Source organism: Lissotriton vulgaris, chromosome 2_1, assembly GCF_964263255.1.
Source record: "Lissotriton vulgaris chromosome 2_1, aLisVul1.2, whole genome shotgun sequence".
NCBI lineage: Eukaryota > Metazoa > Chordata > Amphibia > Caudata > Salamandridae > Lissotriton > Lissotriton vulgaris.
This window is the reverse complement of record NC_141687.1, coordinates 432736996-432743371: the sequence shown is the minus strand read 5'-3', so window position 1 is coordinate 432743371 and position 6376 is coordinate 432736996. Positions and strand designations below refer to the sequence as shown.

The 6376-nt window shown below is 46.7% G+C and overlaps 1 protein-coding gene across 1 annotated transcript in view; it reads left to right on the top strand.

The window, feature by feature from the left end:
- The window catches only part of LOC147730535 (gamma-crystallin M2-like), a 233514-nt gene that overhangs the window by 188179 nt on the left and 38959 nt on the right, over positions 1 to 6376 (top strand). The window lies entirely within an intron of this gene.

Sequence of the window (6376 nt, the reverse complement as noted above, 5' to 3'; positions counted from 1 at the left end):
TTTTTCTGTTTTTGCTTATTGTGGGTTAAACCTAACTGCTGACACTCTGCGTAGAATACAGGTTTCTGGAAACATTTTGTCAGCTCCTGAGCAAAACAATGGTAAATATTTCTGGAAGCCTAACACATGGAGAACGCTTTCATATTTTGAATGTGTTCATAGAGCTTTAAGGGAAACATTTATTTTTTTGTCATAGCGAGGTCTGATACCTTGTTAGTCTATCCTTAAATCCCTAAATTAAAGGTTTTCATACCATTTTTATTCGATAACCAAATATGTTAAACTGAGGTAATAGGATTTGGTAATTCAAGATCCCACAGATATCTTCCACAAATGTTATTATGACACTTTTGAATTCCTAGAAAATATATATGTATATCTCCAATATAGAAACACCAGTCCAGTTTCTAGACACAACATACTTTTTTTTTTTTTTGTAAGACCTTTATTGTATTGTCAATGAGTTATACACGGCCATGGGCCTACAACCCTGGGGCTGGCTGCGAGGAATGAATTTGAGTATGAATAGTAGTCACACAGCCCTTCAGCCGACAACACTAGGTCCGGCGGCATTATCATGTAAATGAAGTCTTACATTTTTGTACTTTTCGTAATTGGCAACAATGAACATTTAAGTACAAATTAGAGACCTAGGAAGCAAACTAGTATACATATTCAGATCTAGCATTACGGATCCTGCAAGGCTTATCTTGTCCTTCCCGACTGGACAATATAGTGCCCCACTCCCCCAACAGCAGAACGTATATCTCTTGCAGAATCGCCAAGTCATTCGTCCGTGACAGTTTGCAGTATGAGCATGTAGTCGGTGAAGTAGCTCCAGACATCTTTAGGTCTAGATCTCGCTGGGAGCTCTTCCTCAAATGTCACTAATTTATCTCTGCAGCTGGAGATGTCGCTCAGCCACCTAGTTGTCTGTGGAACCTTCCTACTGTGCCAACACTGCGCAATTTGCCTCTTGGCCAGCAACAGGGCTATCGCACAAAATTTACGTTTGGTGGCTTTGAGTCGTGGTGTGATACTCAGTAAGCATGTTCTTATCGTGCATTCTACCTCCGTCTGCAGCATAGTAGAGAGTTTGGTGCTGACTTCCCCCCAGTATTCCTGCAACCTAATACAGGACCACGCCAGATGTATGAAATCTGCGCCTTCTCTGCAACATCTTTTGCACCGATCTTCATCCTGTAAGCCAAATTTAAGCATGCCCGTAGGTGTGTAGTATATCTGATGTATGAATTTAAAATGTATGAGTTTAAGGTTGCCATTAGGAGTTAGGAGCTGTGTTAGAGCGCATGTCTGGTGCCATTCTTGCTCTGTCAATGGGTCTACTAGTGCTGCGTCCCATCTTGCTCTGGCCCTGTCAGTGGTGTGCGGGATTTCAGCCTGCGCTGTGGTGTAGAGCCTGGACACTAAATGCGATAAGTCTTGGGTTGTGATGATCATCTGAAGTGTGTGTAGACTGTCTGGCTCGTCGGGGAACGTGGGATAGAGTTTTCTCAACGCGTGTTTTAGTCTGTAATAGGTGAAACAGAACATGGGCGTTTTATTGTGGACATATGTCAATTGACCTACATCCACAAACGTGCCCTCATGGAACAGGTCCCCCATGGTATTGATGCCGGCTCGCTGCAGTAGTGACATGCCCACTTTTTCCCCTGTGACTGATAAGTCTTGATGGTGATTCAATGGCATAGCAGGTGCGTATAGCAGGGTTTTATGCCAGTTGACCCAGTTTTCGCCAGGCTTTGATCGTTGTGTCAATGGTATTGATATCTTGGGCATGCAGAGGCTGTCTAACATGTGATAGTATTGCTGTTATTGGAATCGGTTCCGCGTCTCCTTCTTCAATAGCAGTATGGGTCAAATATGGTATTTCGTCATACCAGTAAGCCGCGTATTGCGCCTGAGCACACAGATAGTATAATAGAAAATCCGGAACCCAAAACCTCCTCGAGTATAAGGAAGAGTCATTGTCTGGAGGTCGACTCGGGCCTGCTTGCCCGCCCAAATCAATTTCAGTACCAGTGATTTGATGCGGCGGAAAACCTGTCCCGGGGGCGTAATAGGAATGTTATTAAATAGGTACAATAGTTTAGCCAATACATTCATTTTCACTATCGCTATGCGATCGGCCAGAGACAATGGCAGTTGTATCCAGCGTTGTACCTTGTCTTCTAGTTTGGAGATCGCTGTTCCGTAGTTTGTCCTTATCACTACCGCAGGGTCCCTGTGATACATCACACCCAGATATCGTATGGGATCTCGCTGCCTTTCCAGTGGGTATTCGATATCAATGGGAATCGTGGTATCCGTTAGTGGGATAATGGAAGATTTGGACCAGTTTATGGCCAAGCCCGTGTGACCACCAAATTGATGCACTCTCGGAGCAGACTGTACAGGTGGGTGTCAGGATCGCGAACATATAATAACATGTCGCCTGCGTAGAGCGAAATATGAAGTGGTCTGGAGCGGAACTGTAGTGCTGAAGATTTGATGTTCTGCCTTATTATGCAAGCAAGTGGCTCGAGTGCCAGCGCGAAAAATAAGGGTGATAGTGGGCACCCCTGTCTCGTGCCTCGCTCTATCTAGAAGACATTTGACATGTATCCATTCACACGAACCCGGGCACACGGTCTGGTGTAAAGCAATGACACCCATTGGACGAAACGCTTGGGGAAACGCATTCTGTTTAAAATGGTAATTAGATACCTCCACTCAATGGAGTCGAAGGCTTTGGCAGCATCGAGCATTACTACCACTGCCTTCATGGAAGGTTTGAGATAGTGTGAAAGGGCAAACAGCGACCTGGTGTTGTGGGATGTGGTCCTTGTAGGGATAAATCCTGCCTGGTCTGGGAGGACCAGCTGCGTCATCAGCGGGGTCAACCGAATCGCCAGTAATTTCGCGAGTATTTTTGAATCCACGTTAATGAGTGATAGTGGTCTGTAAGAGTCACATATCTCCGGGTCTTTAGAAGGTTTTAAAAGTCCAATTATCACCTCCTCCCGGAGGGTGGGGGGCAGCTCAGACTGATCGAAAGATGCCCCATACATTTCCAGGGGGCAAGAATCTCCACGTACTGCTTGTAAAACTCGTTTGGGTACCCGTCGGGCACAAGTCGCATTCCCATTGTATAGTGTCTCGTATGAGGTGACAAAACTGTCCAGAATGCCCGCAGCCTGTGTCTGCAGTACGCCCTCCCCCGATTGGACGCGCAATATAGTCGTAGTCCCTTTGCCTTCACAAATTTTTTTCGCAAGTACGCTGCCAGGTCTGCCTCCCCCACCGAAAGATCTGCCGTGTGTTTTCGGTCTAGGTATTTTATTTCATCTTCAATATATGTTTGGTGTTCAGTATGTATGTGGCGTAATTCACCCAGTAGTGTAGTATCTTGATTGGCCTCATAGGCCACCTCCAACTCTTTCATGCGTGTTTCACAGCGTCTTATTTGTTGCCTGATGTCCTTCAGCACTCCTATTGTAGTGCTCATGCACATGCCTCTTATAGTGGCCTTAAAGGCCTCCCATAGTAGGCCCGGGTCCTCAACCACTGGTGCGTTTATTTGAAAGTATTCTTTAATTGAGTTATGGATGGTGTCCGCGTAGACAGCATCCGTTAGAGCACGGGAGTTAAATCTCCAATGAAATGGGGGTGGAGTGTAATGTGGTATCGTGAGTTTCAACAGTACAGGGTTGTGGTAGAACGGATATATCTTTAGTCCACAAAGCAATGCTATCTGTGCCCAGCCAGTAGTCCAGGCGCGACCAGCTGTTGTGTATCGCTGAAATGTGAGTAGCGCCTGGCGTGAGAGTGTGTCTGTGTCTCCATATATCTGTTAGTGATAGGTCTGTCATCATATGCCCTAGACTAGACCTTGCCTATTGGTGTTGCTCTGATGAGTGAGGTGATCGATCTACCCCGTCTACTCTCGTCACGTTCCAGTCCCCCCCACAAATAATGTGCGTGTCAGTTAAGGGCTGTAAATGTCTCCACACTTCCTGGAAGAATTCGGGTGCATCCACATTTGGACCATATATGTTGAGGAGCGTCAGCCGTTGTCCACGTAGTGTACCCGACACTATAACATACCTCCCGCCTGGGTCCTGGATCACCTTATTGATCGTGTAGTTCACTCCCTTCCGGACTAGTGTGATCACCCCTCTCAAGTAATAGGAGTACGTGGCCATGTAGGATGATTCCGCCCACCGTTTGCCTATATGTTGCCGTGAGTTAGGTGCCATGTGTGTTTCCTGCAATACAGCCACATCAATTTCCCATCTGTTCAGGAAAGTAAACACTTGTCGTATTTTCTTCGGTTGTGTGAAGCCTCTAATATTCCACGTCAGGAAGTTTAGATGTGTTCTACTACGGTTACTACTACCCTGTGTCATCTGAAAGGGTGCTCAACACTGGGCCATGGCAGATAAAGAACAGGTTCAGAATACAGGCTCACTGTCATGTGAGCGTTCGTATACGATGGATTGGTCCATTTCCAACCTGTATACCGGACCTTGCTGGTTTCGAAATCTACTGGTCTCTTAACATAAACAAGTCCCTAACCCCCTCTCCCCCCACCCACTCCAGAAACCCAACTCTGCCAAAGCCATTTACCCTTAACATATGTGCCCTGCAAACCATAGAGTTCCAGGACAGCTCCCATCAGAACAAAACTTTTCCGGGGGATACCCTTCTGAAGGTCCACTGGGGGTGCAGCATATCATCCAACTTAATGGATGCGGACGACTCTAACAGCAATTATACTCAACCATGTTTCGTGCATCTGTCTGCTATCACCCAACCGCCGTCAACAACAATTTGGTTAAAGACTGTGATCCATAATATCTATCTCCCGACAAAAACACAGCATTACATCTGAAATACTGCAGCAACGTTAGTCAATTCCCGCCCCCGGCTCCCAACATCCAATGTCTAGCTTCACGTCTTAAACTGGTTACGAATCGTAGACCATGCAGACACATGTGAAAGTTACATTTGTGGACGATAAACATGTAGGTCGTATGCTACAGCAGTAAGGTCACCATCATCGTGTCGTAATATTTCGAACCTTACATAATCATGGCAGTGTTCACTTGTGACCCCCATTAGTACGGGCAGTGAGTGGAAGCCCCCTCCCAGAGTCCAGCACATCACATTAGGTGTCTGTTAAGCAGTCTGGGAGTGGGGAGTTAGCGGCCCCCTGCGCGGGGTAATGAATGTGAAGCAGCAGGCAGTTCAATTCGGTGATAAGCATTTGTAACTAATAATGTGAAACACATCAGGACTCCAGTAGAAGGAGTGTCAATTACTGGGTATAATAACAACACAATGTTTGTTGCAGTGTTTGTTCTCACCTTACGATGTAGGGAGTGATATCTCTCAATCCTGAGGTATGCTACAGTTATCACCCAGCCACTCGACATCTTACCGAATGTAACTAGAAGTCCTCCCTAGTGTATTCAGTCTGAGTCCTGTTGTCTCTCCTCCTGAGCATTGGTTCTATTGTGCTTCAAAACTTTTTTTCGCAAAGTCCTGCGCCATTTTAGGAGAGGTCAACAGCACAGGCTTGCCCTCCCACATCAGGCGTAGCCTGGCCGGATACAGCATGGAATAAGTGACGTTGAGGTCCCTAAGCTTGGCCTTTACGGAGGTATATTCCTTTCTCACCTGTTGCACTGCCACGGTGTGGTCCGGGTAAAATTCCAGAGTGTTCCCTTGGTAGGTCACCTTTTCTTTCTCGCGGGCAAGTCGTAAGATGGTACCTCTGTCACGGTAATTGAGTATTCTCGCCACTATCGGTCTAGGTGTTGCTCCCGGTGGCAGAACGGGCGCGAGTGACCTATGTGCACGTTCCACTATAAAGATTTGCGAAACGCTTCTTCTCCAAAGAGGTCCTTGCATAGTTTCTCCATGTATACCTCCATTCTGCCAGTGTTGGTCGACTCTGGAAGGCCTGCGATGCGTACATTGTTGCATCTTGAGCGCGCTTCCAATTCCTCCTCCTTCGCCTTGATCACCTCCATGACGCGTTCCATGCCTGCGCATTTGGAGGTGGTCACACGCGATTCGTCCTCTACGGCCGATATGCGAGTTTCGGCCGTGTCCAACCTCTCACCATGTTTTTCCTGCTTGGCAGACATGCTGCCCATCCTGCGTGTTAAATTGTCCAACTTGCCATTAATGTCCTGTAGATTTGTTTGTATAGCCAGTAATATTTTTTCCATGTTGCTGCCGGACGCAGGGTCAGCCTGGCCGCCACCCTCCGCCATTATGTCTGTAGATTTGGGTGCTTTTTTGCTTTCAAATGATATTTTCTGTGGTTGCTTATCAGGTTTCACCATCGTTGGAGGCCGTGGCGTTT